Below are 14928 nucleotides of genomic sequence, written 5' to 3'. Positions count from 1 at the left end.
AATCATGCTATGTAATATCAGACTATACTATAAGGCCACAGTAATCAAAACAGCATGGTACTGGCATAAAAACGGACACATAGATCAATGAAACAGAATAGAGAGCCCAGAAATGAATGAGTACCTTTACAGTCAATTAATATTTGACATAGCATATACAATGGACTAAAGATACTTTATTCAATAAATGGTGTTGGGAAAATTGGACAGATATGTGCAGAAAAATGAAACTAGGCCACCTTCTTATACCACACAGAAGAATAAATTCAAAATGGATCAAAGAATTAAATGTTAGAATTGAAAACCATAAAAAGCTAGGCAGCATATTATCAGGCATTGCTCATAGTAATTTTTATTGGATATATTCCCAGGCAAGGGAAATAAAAGAAATACAAATGGGACTATATCAAACTAAAAAGTTTATGCACAGCAAAGGAAATCATCAAAAAAATAAAAAGACAACCCATAAAATGGGCAAACGTATTCACCAATGTATCTGATAAAGAGTTAATATCCAAAATTTACAAAGCACGTATAAAACTCAACACCAACAGAACAAAGAACCCAACTAAAAAATGGGCAAATGACCTGAATAGACACGTCTCCAAAGGGGACACGCAGATTACCAATAGACATATGAAAAGATGCTCAACATCCCTAATCATCAGGGAAATGCAAATCAAAACCACAGTGAGATACCATCCCATAGCTGTCTGAATGGTTATCATCAATAAATCAACAAACAACAAGTGCTGTCAAGAATGTGGAGAAAGAGGAACCTTTTTTCACTGTTGGTGGGAATGCAGACTGGTGCAAGCACTATAAAAAGCAGTATGGAGAGACCTCAATAAATGGATCTGCCTTTTGACCCAGCAATCCCACTTCTGGGAACATATCTGATGGAACACAAAACACTAGTTTGAAATAACATAAGCACCCGTATGTTCCCTGCAGGGTTATTTACAATTGCCAAAATATGAAAACAGCCCAATTGTCCATCAGTAGATGAGTGGGTAAAACAACTATGGGATATTTACACAATGGAATACTACTTGGCCATAAGAAAGAAGAAAATTTTACTCTTTGTGACAGTATGGATAGACCTAGAGCACATTAGCCTAAGGGCCATAAGCCAGTTAGGGAAAGACAAATACCATATTGTTTCACTCATATGTGGAATCTAATGAACAAACCGAACTAACAAGGAAAACAGACTCATAGATGGAGATAGATAGAGAGCAGATGACAGCTAGTGGAGGAAGGTTAGAGGGTAGAGGGAGGGAGCAAAAAGGAAACAGGACTCATGAACATGGACTACAGTGTGATGATTGCTGAGGGGAGGGGGCTACAAGGGGACTAAATGATAACGGAAAAATTAAAAATTAAAAAAATGGTAATGATTAAAACAATGTGTTTGTATACTTTTAGATAGCTAATAAAATAATCAGTTTGATATATTCCATGTACTATTTTGTAGAATAGCCCAGGTAAATAAATTTTAACAACAACAACAACAAAAAAAAAAAAACAGAAAAAGAATTCAAATGCATGGCCACTCTTATCTCTTAATTATTTTGAATATTTCCTATTTTTCTAACTGATGTGTTTTCTCTTGTTCCTCCCTCTTTACCCAAGGCTATTTGTACAGGCTTTATATCAGGTGTTTCTACTTATATCTAGCTATTACATAACATCTAGGTGATCATAGCATATCTCCACTTTGTTACTTTTATAACAGCTTCTGCCCTTTTCCACTCTAGCCTTTCTACAAGTTGCGGATCTAAAAAGCTTTTTAAAGGGCATGCAACATTTTGTGCCTTTAAGCTATTCCTCATTCACTCATTTAAGCCTCAGAAGCAAGTAATTTTACCATCTGGCAGTGTCTTTTAGCCACCACAGAAAGTAAAACAGAATTAAAGCTAAATCAGGTTTCTCCAACATCACCACAATTCTTGCCAACTCTCAACTTACAGTTCTTGATGATCATGTAGGCCCTTGCCACACTGTAATGTGAAGTGTCAATGCATTATGAATAAAAACACCTCAGGTTAACCATGTCAGAATTTTCTTCCACTCACACACACCAGAGCATAGGAAAACAATGAAATATAGGTATAATTTACTGAAATTGAAAGGCAATATTTAGCAGAAAGATAGAAACATACAGAAAGCCATACTCTACTTAACATTAGAAGACCAGGTGTTTGGTGACTGCTTTGCTACTTACTAGCCAACTCTGAGAATTGGGGACCAACTCTTTTCCCTTCACTGGTTCTATTTCATCTAGTACAGCACTGTGTGCAGTACAAATTTCTGCAGAGACAGGAATGGACTATATCTGTGCTGTCTAACATTGCAGCCACATGTGGCTACTGAACCCTTGAATACAACTAATGAGACTGAGGATAAAAGTTTAATTTTAATTTACTATTTACTATTAATACTATTTTTACTATTATTACTAAATACTAAATACTAAATTTACTATTAATTTTTATTTTAATAGCTACAACTAGCTATTAGCTACCATATTGGACAGCATAGTTCTATAAAATATGGTGGTTGTAGGCACAGCTAAATACCTTGCTAGTTCTGGATGTTCTATTGTGGTATCTATCCACTTCTATGTGGCACATGCTGTAGGTTGGCTGACCCAACTCCCATCCACAACAATGCCCTTTCCAACTGCGCTTCCAGAGTGTTAAAGACACTTGACACAGCTATCAATAGATAGCAGCAGGAGTCTATTCAGTTTGTGTACCTGATAAAGAAGAACGCTACCTGAAAAAAAAATCTGTTTTGTCATTCAACATTCACTCTTTCCCTTTTCACCATCTGGCTGCAAATAATGACAGCTAGTAAAAGAAAGCCTTCCTATCTCATGAGGCAACAATATGAAGATGAACACTGCAATAAAGAGACTTTATTAGTTCCAGGACACAGCAAGTATGAAAATGAAATAGAACCAAGAATTGAAGAGTGGAAAGATTTCTTAAAAACATGGTTCCTTGAAAATGTCATTGAGCCACTGCATTAACCATAATATATATTTAAGCTACTATAGTTCTGCTTTGTTACTTGCAGTTGAAAGCTCAGGACCACTGGATAATGAATACCATGAGGTTTAAGTACAAAGGTGGGGAAAGAAAAAGTTGTTTTAGATTAGTTGATTGGAAAGCTAAAAAGTTAAAAATGGCAGAGTAAAATGAAAGATCATAAGAGCATAGATCCTTAATGATTTGGAGCTACTGACACAAGGGGTGAATTTACTACCAACACACTTTCTATGATGTGAGCTTGTAGTTAAGGTTGCATGCAGCAACACAGTTTGCTACATGCAATAAAACATGTCTAAATGGTATTTAGTTTTAATTAGTAATTCCATATTCATGTTGGGAAGAAGCTTTAAATAGAAATTTTCACAGCCCAATATACAGTTGGTTATGCAAAAAATAAAATAAACTCTTACTTATTTAAGCCATTATTGTTTCTTCCAGTGAAGAGTTTCCTGATATTGTTTGTCTCTATTTTACATTCATGTTTGCTTTTAGTATGAAATAGATGGGATTTTGACAGTCAGTGATGGAGTGGTAAAAAATAGAGATGAGACTGTAGAAATAAGTGGTCAGCATCAACAAAGGCAAAGCAGGCGGAAAGCATGAAGCAGATTGCAAGAGCAGTTAATATCCCCTTTGGATGGAGAGTTTGGTGCTACGATTCACTGGGATGTGAAATTTCCTGAGTCCAAGGTATAGTCCAGAGATGGCGGATGAAAAAATATGTTATGAAGGTGGAGTTTAAGTTCAAGAGAGATTGCAGTAGACAATTGATTATATATTTAGGGAATTCATACAGCACACCTTGATGGGAATGCAGATGACATTCATATCACAAGTGGCATCTGATGCCATATGTGTGACTGATTGAACAGAGTGGGTCTAAATGTTTACAGAGCTTCAGAGCTACTTGAACAGGTGATTTTAAAGTGTAGAAAAAGAGAATGAATGTGTCTGTGACTACCAAAAAGATAAACCAAAAAAATTTTAATTGCTGTTAAGACTTCTCAAAATGAATTTCATAATTTGGGAAAGAAGTGCCTCCACATATTTCATTGGAAACTTCGACTTGATTGTCTTTAAGTTATTTTCAGTTAGAAAGACATTGTGTTTGTGACTCTAGCTGGGAGGTTATTGATACAAAGATTCCCAGGAAAAGGAGGAAGACTGCCATGTGCGTTTCAGTGAGAGTGCTGAGTGTACCAGGAATAGAACTTAATGGATAATTATTGATTTTTTTTTCAGTCAGCAGCCATCAAGACACTGCTTGCCCATCAAGGTAACCCACGACCCCTGTCCAACAAGAATGGTGCAGGGAATGCACATGAAAGCCATGTGGGAAAAATCAGATCACCCTGAGTCTAAGCATCTGTTCTTCCAATGTGTTCAAAGGGGGACACTGGTAACTGTCTCCCTCCTCTAGCTACATGGAGAGGGCCTTTTTGTGTCAGGGAAGAGCCAAGAATCAGAAAACTAGAGAAAACAGAGCTGTGAAATAGAATGAAAGAGAATACTGTAAGTGAAAGTAAGTGGCACCACAGGATTTCTCAGTAGCATGCCATAAATTCTGTGTCTTGCTTAAAAGCCACTTTGAATTGCTTTTCTTTCTGACACCTTCAGTTGAAAGTGACTACTGATATGTGTATAGTACTTGGTTCAGAATATAAGGTCACTGTAAGAAGCCCATAACATGGATATCTTAAGAAAGCAGAATATTAACCATGAATATAGTATGAACTCATGTCTTAAAAATATGCATAGAAAAATATAGAGGGCTAATATTTTCTACAACTAATATAAAACAGACCCATACTCGAGGCAAACAAACAGTAAGTAGGATTAATCTCACAGGGAAATTCAGGAACCAGGTTAATGCTTTTTTCTGAATGTAACATATCTCACCTTCCTAGGTATGCCACTGAACCTCTCTGAGGTTGGTAAATGCATGGACTTAAGAACTCTTAGTGGTGATGAGACCTAAAAGATCCTTAGTCTTACAGCCAAGTTCATCAGATAAGGACCTTCAGGTCAGAGAGGTTTTAAATGTCTGAGCCAAGACTAGAACCCAGAGCTCCTACCTAGGTACTTAGCTAAATGCAGAGTCTCCTACCTAATTATAGAGTCTCTTCCTTTCCAGTCTATTCATTAAATGAAAAGAAGGGGTATATTCCAGGGATGAGGGGCAGCACAAAGCCTCAGAGTCTAAGGAGTCATGTGAGGTTGGAAGAGAGAGTTGGGGTAATGAGGATATTTGTCATTTCTGTAACCAAACTCTGCTGGATAAACTCCAAGAACTTCTGCCTTATTCTGATTTGTATTTTCTAGCACACAGAGTTAAAGTCCATTCCAGGAGCTCTGTTTCCTACATGCAGGAAGTGATTAACAGCCTTTCAGAGTTTAAAAAAAAGTGACTCATTTAGAGTCCTCTAGACAGCATTTAACTCTTGAACTATAGATGGAGCTGACCGGGCAGGGGTGTCATTGGTCTCACAGCTACAATTAATTTTTTGTACCTTCCTCTTTTCCACCCACATTCCATTTTCCCTCCTGAGTTTTAATGATGCAAACAGCACTGAGGTCCCATATCATCATCCACACCTAAACTGAAGCAGATTCCCATAATCGGTTTACAGCACTGATCATTCAAGTTACAATTGCTATCTGGTTTGCCTTGCTCTGTGTAAACGGCCAACAGAAAAAAGTCTCAGACTTTTATAGGAAAGCAGAGGACATCTTAATAATAGCATCTTAACACTTTCCTGGAATGCATTACTGCCATAGTTGGTTTTAAGATTCTGTTCTTTTCCAAGTTTCAGATGGATGTACTTTTTTCTTCTTACTGCCCATAATGAACGTCATTCTCTTAATTTGACAGTCACTCAGAATCTGAGTGACTTAAAAATTGAAGACCATCTATTTGGATCAGTTATTTAGTGTAATAATGCCTAATGAAGCAATCTAAATAATCACATAAAACCCTACCCTTGAAATCCTAGTCCCACATTATACCCCATTCAACCTAGCCCACAGAAAAACTAGTTCTTAGGTACTGTCATTGAACTGCCATGTTGACAATGAAATTACAGGTGTTACTTATCAGTTAAAACAGCCGTTACAGTCCTGAAAGACAATCACAGAGATGGCTGTTTTTGCATACAGATGGCTAAAATTCTAGATTCAAAGATGATCCTCAAGTATAGTAGTAGTTAGTTAGGGAGCTCAGTTACTAATGACATCCTTTAAAAAATGCATTTCAAATATTCAACTGAGAGTTGCTCATGAAAACTTGGAAATGCAAAAAAAAAAAAAAAAGCCTAAAGTTTTGATGATTGATTGCACAACCAAGTTTGCATTTACTGAAAAAGGGGAGGGTATGGGGAAAATACTGCTTTCACTGAGTTTTTAAGAGAAATGATGTATAGCAGTTGGTGGGGTTGGGGGGGGAAAGGATACGATTAATTACACACAGCACTAGTTTCTTGACTGAATCGGGGGTGCTCTAGCTCTCAGAACATTGCCAGTGACAGATTTGAGTTTCACAGTCACAGCAATGGCCCTCCCAGTGGAAGTCATTTCATTAGGTGTCAGGCGATGTAAATGACAACAAAGGATACAAACCCCCACCCACATACCAAGATTAGAGTCAGCCACGGACTTGAAATATTATGTGAAATGCCTTTTTGCTATTAAAACACAAAGAGACAAGCCAAATTGCTCTTTAAACAATTCTAAATGCCAAACTTCCACGCAGGGAATTTCTTTATCTGTGCTTTATATGCAGGCAATACTCTAGCTATTGCCCATACTGATTCTCCACGGTTAGAGAAAGGATGGGGGATATCTTAGTTGCCTAAGGTTGCCATAACAAATACCATAGACTGGGTGGTTTAAAAAACAGAAATTTATTTTCTCACAGTGGTGGAAGCACAGCTTGGCTTCCGATGAGACCTCTCTTCCTAGCTTGCAGGTGGTTGTTCTCTCACTGTGTTCTCACAAGGCCTTGATCAATATGTGTGTATGGAGACAGAGAGGTCTCTTTCCATTTCTCTTCTTATAAGACCACAAATCTTATCTTATTAGTCCCCCACCTATGAGTTTATTTAAACTATATAACCTCTTTAAAGCCCTACCACCAAGTAAGTCACATTGGCGGTTTGGGCTTCAACATATGAATTGGGGGGGTGGGGGCACAATTCAGTTCACAGCAGAAGTGATTCCTTTTGGGGCTGAAAGTATGATTATTTATTTCTAATAAGACCTGTTCTCTTTTCATGAGAATAATCCACAGGACCTAGAAATATGCTGATTAATCTCCAAATATTTTAGGACTTTCCAGCTATTTTTTCTGTAACTAATTTTCAGTTTAATCTTATGTGGTCCAAGTACATACTTTACATGGCTTCTATTCATTTAAATTTGTTTAGGCAATTTTTACGGTCCAGAGCATTATCTATGTTGGTGAATGTTTCATGTGAGTTTAAGAATATAAACTCTACTGCTGTTGGATAGAGCAATCCATAAATGTCAATTAGATCAAATTGATGGTGTTTTGCAGGTTAACTATACCCTTACTTACTGATTTTGTACTGGGTTAATCTATGAATAAATGAAAGAAGGACATTGAAACCATCAACTATAATAGTAAATTTGTGTATTTATCCTTTTTTCACATTGTAAGTGCTTCCTTTTTTAAGAATTTTTTATTGATTATGCTATTACAGTTTTCCCAATTACTCCCCCTTTATCCCCCCCTCTGCCCTGCACTCCCAACCGTACAATATTCCCTCCCTTAGTTCATGTCCATGGGTTGTACATATAAGTTCTTTGGCTTCTCTGTTTCCTATACCATTCTTAACCTCTCCCTGTCTATTTTATGCCTGCCAATTATGCTTCTTATTCCTTGTACCTTTTCCCCCATCCTTCCCCTCCCCTTCCCCACTGAAAACCCTCCATGTGATATCCATTCCTCTGATTCTGTTCTGTTATAGTTGTTTGCTTAGTTTTTGTTTTCATTTTTCTTCCCTAATCTGTTGTTATACTTTTGGTTGTGCAAGGAAGCATTTCTACGTACACCTTCATCTTGGCCAAACTCTTAAGTCACCCTTGACATCTGTCAGTTTTGCCTTATATATTTTGACAAACCACTGTCAGGTGCAAGTGTATTAACTGATGTATTTATACCATTTAAAGTATTTATTGATATAGATAGGTTAATATCTACCTTGTTAGTAACCATTTTCTATTCACTGTTCTTATTCTTTTTTTCTTCCTCTACATTTCTGCCTTCTATGGTTTTAATTGAGCATTTTATACAATTGTATTTTATCTTTTCTCTTCACATATCAACAATGCTTAAAAAAATTTAGTGATTCCCCTAGAGTTTACAATATGTATTTACAACTAATCAAATTTCACCTTGTAATAACACCATACTGCTTCACAGGTAATTCAAATACTTCGTTGTGGACTATTCCTAATTGTAAAGTCGCATTCTAAACAATATTGTAAAGTTTACAATTTTGCTATAAATAACTTCCCTTGTCTATAATCATGCTGTAATCAACTAATACTTTACCTTTATTTGAACAGTTACTTATTAAATAGATAAACAATAATTAAAATTTTAAAATTATTTTACCTTGATTTATTCTTTCTTATATACTGTTCCTTTTTTATGTAAACCTGATTTTTTACTTAAAACATTTTCATAATCTCTGAAGAACTTCTTTTTTTAAAAGATTTTATTTACTTATTTGTAGAGAGGGGAAGGGAGGGAGAAAGAGAGGGAGAGAAATATCAATGGGTGGTTGCCTCTCGAGTGCCCCCTACTGGGGACTTGGCTGGCAACCCAGGCATGTGCCCTGACTGGGAATCAAACCGGTAACTCTCTGGGTCACAGGCCAGCGCTCAATCCACTGAGCAACACCATCCAAGGCTGAAGACCTTCTTTTAATATTCCTTGCAGGGCAGGGCAGCTAGCAATAAAAAAGTAAAAAATTCAGAAACTCCTCAGACTTATGAAAGTTGAATCTCTCTCAAGTATTGCACTGTGGCAGGAGGCACCCATGACAAACCCAGCACTTAGGAGCATCTGCTCTAGGGTACAATAGCCTGGGTTTGAATCCAAGCTCCACTGAGTGAGTAAGAACTGCACTCCTTTAAGGCTCAGTATCCTTACACAGTGAGAATTAGTGCTCACCTCACCAGGTAGTTGTTAGAATTTAATGCTGTTGATACTTTAGTTGGCACATACTAAGCACTAAATAAATATTAGTTGTTACTCTTTGGAGTGCCTATTCACAGAACCAAAATCTGAGGGCAAAACTGACAAGGGAAAAAATAATCTTCCAAGCATTATAGATATGGAACTCCTTGTGATCAGCAGTATAATTTCAGTCTAGCGCCTGTAACTCTTCTCGCCCTACAGCAAAGCTCTGGGACTGCCACTCTTTTTGAGAGCCATCAAGCTACAAAAGCCAATACTGCCCCACATATAGATAGGTTCAGGACTTCTCTCAACAGAAGTATATGAACACCTGCTTGCTTGCCTTCCACTCCACCTCTTCCTTAAAAGTACTGATAACAATGTCCAAGAGATTGTTAAAAAAGCAAAGAATAATCCAAGACTTGAGATATATGAAACAGGTCTTTGAAAGTACAGAGGTTTTAGTAATTCCCAACACTCTATCAATCTGCTCTGCTGAAATGCGTCCTGCTCAGCAGGTTAGTGTAAGGGCACAAAAGAATGACAATAGACCATCTCCAATCCTTTCTTTGTGACTCAGCATTTCCCAAGTCCAAGATGGTGAATGCTGAGTGACAGAAAGTGGCATGAATCTAAATGGAATTCACTGTTGCAGTGAAATGGAGATTTAGTGTATGAGAAGTTTAAGGTTTTATGCGAGCATTTCTCTAAGAATTTGAAGTACACCTCTGCTGTGACAAGAGATTATGTGACACACAGAAAACCTAACAGTTCCTGCACTCTAGCGTTCTGCTCTGTTGAAATGCATTCCATTCAGCAGATTAGGGTAAGATCACAGAACTCTGACAACAGCCCGGATATTGGTCTGCCTTGCAATCAGACGAACAATTAAAAAACATTATTGAATGGTTAGGGGGGAGTGGGGAGCGGAGAGTGAGGAGAGGGGATTACAGGAACTACTATAAAGGACACATGGACAAAATCAAGGGGGAGGGTGGAGGTGGGGGAGGGAGGGGGGTTCAGCTGGGGTGGGGTGGAGGGATGGGGAGAAAAGGCACACAACTGTAATTGAATAACAATTAAAAAAATGTATACCAAAAAAAACCATTATTCACCATAATACGAACATTTTACTTAAATGTTATTTGTTTAATGCTAATGATTTAAAATTTTCTTTTTTTATTCCTGGATTGTAAAAATCTTTCTTCTTACAGTTGTTGGAACTGCTTAAAAACATTAGGTATATTACCACATTGTATGTATAGTTAGGAGTAAAAATTAATGTTTTAAAAATTGCATCAATTAATATAAAAGACTCACTAATAAATATATTGGGGTAATCTTAAAAGCAAACTATTTTCTAACACTATACAAGCTAAGATTATCTTAACATTATTAGGATGGCTTAATATTCATCTTCAGAATGTAGTAAAAATAGAAAATTATGATGACTTTTCTAAATATTGAGCACAACAAAAAATTTGCTCTATTAATAACCCTGACACATGCTAAAAAGAGACTATAGAAGGAATTTATGAATTTGTTAGACTTGATGGTTTCCCAAGTCCTAAGATACTATCTTCTGGAATACTGTCTCTGCTTCTTAAATTCAAAAATACAGGGAGACCCCCCAAAATAGAATTCATTTATTAAAAATTGTGTATTTATTCTTACATGTCCCCTTCAAAGTACTCTCCATTTGATGCAATACACCTATTGAGACATTTTTTCCACTGCTCAGTTTTCAAACTCATAGATTTTGATACCTTTCAGTGCTCCTGCCATTTTTTATTTCACCTCTTCCACATCAGCAAACTGTCGCCCTTTGAGGGTTTTTGTCATGCAGTAAAATATACAAACAAAAGAAGTTGCTCAGGATGAGATCGGGTGAATAGGGAGGGGGCATGGGGGTGATGCTGTTTTTGGTGAAAAACTGCTGAACACTCAGCACAGTGCAGGCAGGTGTGCAAATAAATCACCCATCATGAAATGGGCAAAGGCATTGAAAGAGTCTTCAAAAAAATTTCACTGAAGCCAAATGCAGCCTCTCACAACAACACCAGCTGGCACACTGATACAAATGGGTTCCTAGAACACTCACCTAGCGGGGAAAGCCTGTACTACAAGGGGCCCGCCCTCCAGAAGATCATTCCGGGGTTATTTGGGTCCTCCTTCGTATAGAAAGGCAAAGTGTTTCCAAGGTGTTCATGAATGTTCCAATGAGGCAGAATGAGCAGTAATGTCTGTTGAGGGTCTTACTTCCCTCAGTCACTTCTAAGTATGAAAGACTTGCCTGCATCTGTTAATTCCAAAATTCAAAATTAGAATCTGTGTATACTGTCACAGGTTGTGAAGTGAGAAATGGAATGTGAAACTTCTGTCCTAATAATAGCAGCTTAAATGAGCAATGAATGGAAAAGAAAATACAGGATACAGTTTTTTAAAGAAATAGTGCCTTCTACCTCCAAATTCTAACATCAGGCTCTAAGATCAGAAGCCTCACACTTGCCCTGGCTGGTGTGGCTCAGTGGATTGAGCACTGGCCTGTGAACCATAGAGTCACCAGTTCGATTCCCAGTCAGGACACATGCCTGGGTTGTGTGCCAGGTCCCCAGTACGGGGAAGGTGAGAGGTAATCGCACATTGATGTGTCTCTCCTTCTCTTTATCCCTCCCCTCCCCTCCCCTCTGTCTGAAAATAAGTAAAATCTAAAAAAAAATAGAAGCAAAGAAGCCTCACACTTATCTCCCAATCTTCCTTTGGGCATCTTGAAATAGTTTAAGTGTTAAAAATAAAACTATTTTCATTTACCCATTACCTGTATCTACTGACAATATGAACTTTCTGTTCAAGTGGAGGGATTTGGTTGATTACCAGGTAGGAGAAACTGGTACGGCTAAGTGTGCCGGAATCTTGCAGAAGTAGGAATCTGAATGAGCCTATCAGCTTCAAAGTTTCTACTTAGCACAAAACAAAACATTATTGCAGGAAAGTTCTCAAAAATTTTGGTGACAGAAGGGATTCTATATATTTCAAGTAGTAAAGGCAAGTACAGAGTTTAAACTGACTTGTTGATATATATTAAAATAAAAAAAAAACCCTATTTGGATTATCAAGGCAGTATCTGGGGGGGGGGCTTTCTGTCAAGAATGAGTGAATTAGCAACTCATGAATTGAACGTTTATTGTATCTTTAAATTTATAATTTTTCTGGACAAGGAGACTCTTATATAAGTAATCTCTCCTCTATTTGTTATGAGAGATGTTTTTAAATAGCTCATTTAATGTATGGCCTTGTACTATTCTTATTTACTCAGATTCAAGAGGAAGGGGCATAGAAATCAGCTGTGCAAAAAGTACACAAAATAACCGTATTGAAAGTCCAGGCATGGCACGTGAAAAGCAATCTTCAAGATGTTTCAACAAACAAGGAAGTCTGTAATTGGACTCTCATGTTGCAGAATGTCATTCCAAGAGTAGAAGGTACATCTTCATGAGAAATTAAGGGAGATACAGGGGAGAAAGAAGGATTACTTCCTACTTATTAGAGAATACACCTGAAGATTAGAAATAATAACTTTGTGTTTACTATCACTATACTTTAAGTCACAATTGTGAGTGAGAAGCTTAAGAGGGACCCACCAAGAACATAACCTTGGAAAGACTTCGGGAATGGTGGGGCAGTGAACTGTGGCCTAGAAAAGGGTTTCCAATGAATCATGAGTTTCACAATGTTGAGAATGTGTTCCCAGGGCATAGAGCAAAAGGTCAAATAGACAGATGTAAGAAGAAATGTTACAGAGGATTGGTCCAGAAGACCCAGTATTTATCTGACTAACACAATATCCAAAAAAGATAGAAAAAAGAAAATAGAAAAAAAAAGAAAAATAACTAACCCTGGGGCCTTATAGTTTTGGATCTAGAATGCTACACCATAAGTATCAATCAAGTGGAAGGCCAGAATAAAGATATTTTCAGGTAATTAACAATTCAGAAACTCTGTCTTATACACATCTTTCTTAGGAGATTACTTAAGCATTTACTCCAGCAAAATAAGGTGATTATTTAAAAAAGAGTGCCTTAACAAGCTTGGTAATGTGTAAACGAGGGCATGTTTGACGAAGTGCAGACTATAAAAGGAAATGAGAAGGACAGAAGTGCAAAATAAATGTCCTTGTCAAGCATGGAGTCTTGATGCAACAAGAGATGGACACTGAAGTACAGCAGCTGAAGTTGTAGAGAAATTAATGGTGATGTAAATTTTCAGAAAAGAAACAAGAGAAAAGATGAGGGTGGGGTAAATGAGCTATGAGAGCAGAAGACCACAGGCAATCTCCTAAGATAAAATTTTAAATAATGATTATTAATATAGTATATCCAGATAGTGACATAGCCAGAAGAACCGAAAACAGTGATTAGGGAAGAGCAATAGAGAAACATGGGAGAGAAGTCTCTTGATATTCATCACAAGCCCATCTATGTGTTTTAAAGCATTTCTATTATTTACTGCAAATGTTTTTATTTTCAATAAAAAGGAGAAAGTACAAATTTTAGGATATCTGTCCTCTTCTCCAGTATGCTAGCATATTCTAGGCCCAATAACCCACTTGTCATGAATATAGATACCTTGGGCTCTGCCTCTTTTATCTAACTAAGGATTCCAGGTAACCTACTCATCCTTCACACCCTTTAGCCTAGCATGTCTGAAGTCTCTTGTGGGTCTTTAGGTTATGGTCTTGGCAGCACTCCTATTCTGTCAAGTGTCTTTGTTACTCTTTAATAAAATTCTTTCCCTCATAACATTTAATTACTCACATTTTCCACTTGGTCTGATGTGTTTAATGTGAGTTATATAAATTTCTTATATGAATGACAGAATGTTGATGGTCTGATTTATCTTCCAGACATATTAAAACCAGCTAATTTTCTCTTCTCAGAAAATTGTGAGTGTTTGGGTGGCATTTGATTGTTACTGGCTGATATATTTAAGCTGCAGGGTCAGTATTGAGATATTTAATAGGTTTAATATGTCCTTATTCAATGTTGATGAATTTCTACTTGTTAGGAGAAAATCTGCCAGAAACAATGCACTTATTTGGATATCCTCATACTTGAAACTTCAGTTATGCAAACCTTCAGTATGAAATTCAATGGTGTTGGATAAAAACTAAAGCACATCCCGACATGAACAAATGAGTATCTGAAAGCTGAATAAATACAAACATAGCAGCCTAGGGACAACTTTACTAACAGCTTTTGAAATGCTTTCAGTAGAGCCTGCAATAACATAAGACATTTTAAATATAATTTACTCGAAACTGTGTGAAACTCCATTCAGCTTCCTCACACAAGGTACCATCTCCCTGACCTCCTGCAGTCTAATAACAGTAACTTGACCCATTAAATACTTGGTTGAAAAAGATTCAATTTTAAAAAGTTTAAAAGCAAGCTAACAATAAAATAAAACCACCATGCAATAGCCCAAAGTATTAATGATGTGATAATTAATTGCATTCTAAATCAAGTGCCACATGTAGAGGCAGACTTGGTGCTGCAGCACCCTCACATAAGTGAGACACAGTTTCTTTGCCTAAATACCTGGGCTTCCCTTTGTTTCTTGTTTGTCTCTGGTTCTGATCAATGTCTTACTTTACTGAATACCTGGACT

The sequence above is a fragment of the Desmodus rotundus genome, chromosome X, assembly GCF_022682495.2.
Source record: "Desmodus rotundus isolate HL8 chromosome X, HLdesRot8A.1, whole genome shotgun sequence".
NCBI lineage: Eukaryota > Metazoa > Chordata > Mammalia > Chiroptera > Phyllostomidae > Desmodus > Desmodus rotundus.
Note: the sequence above shows the minus strand (reverse complement) of the source record.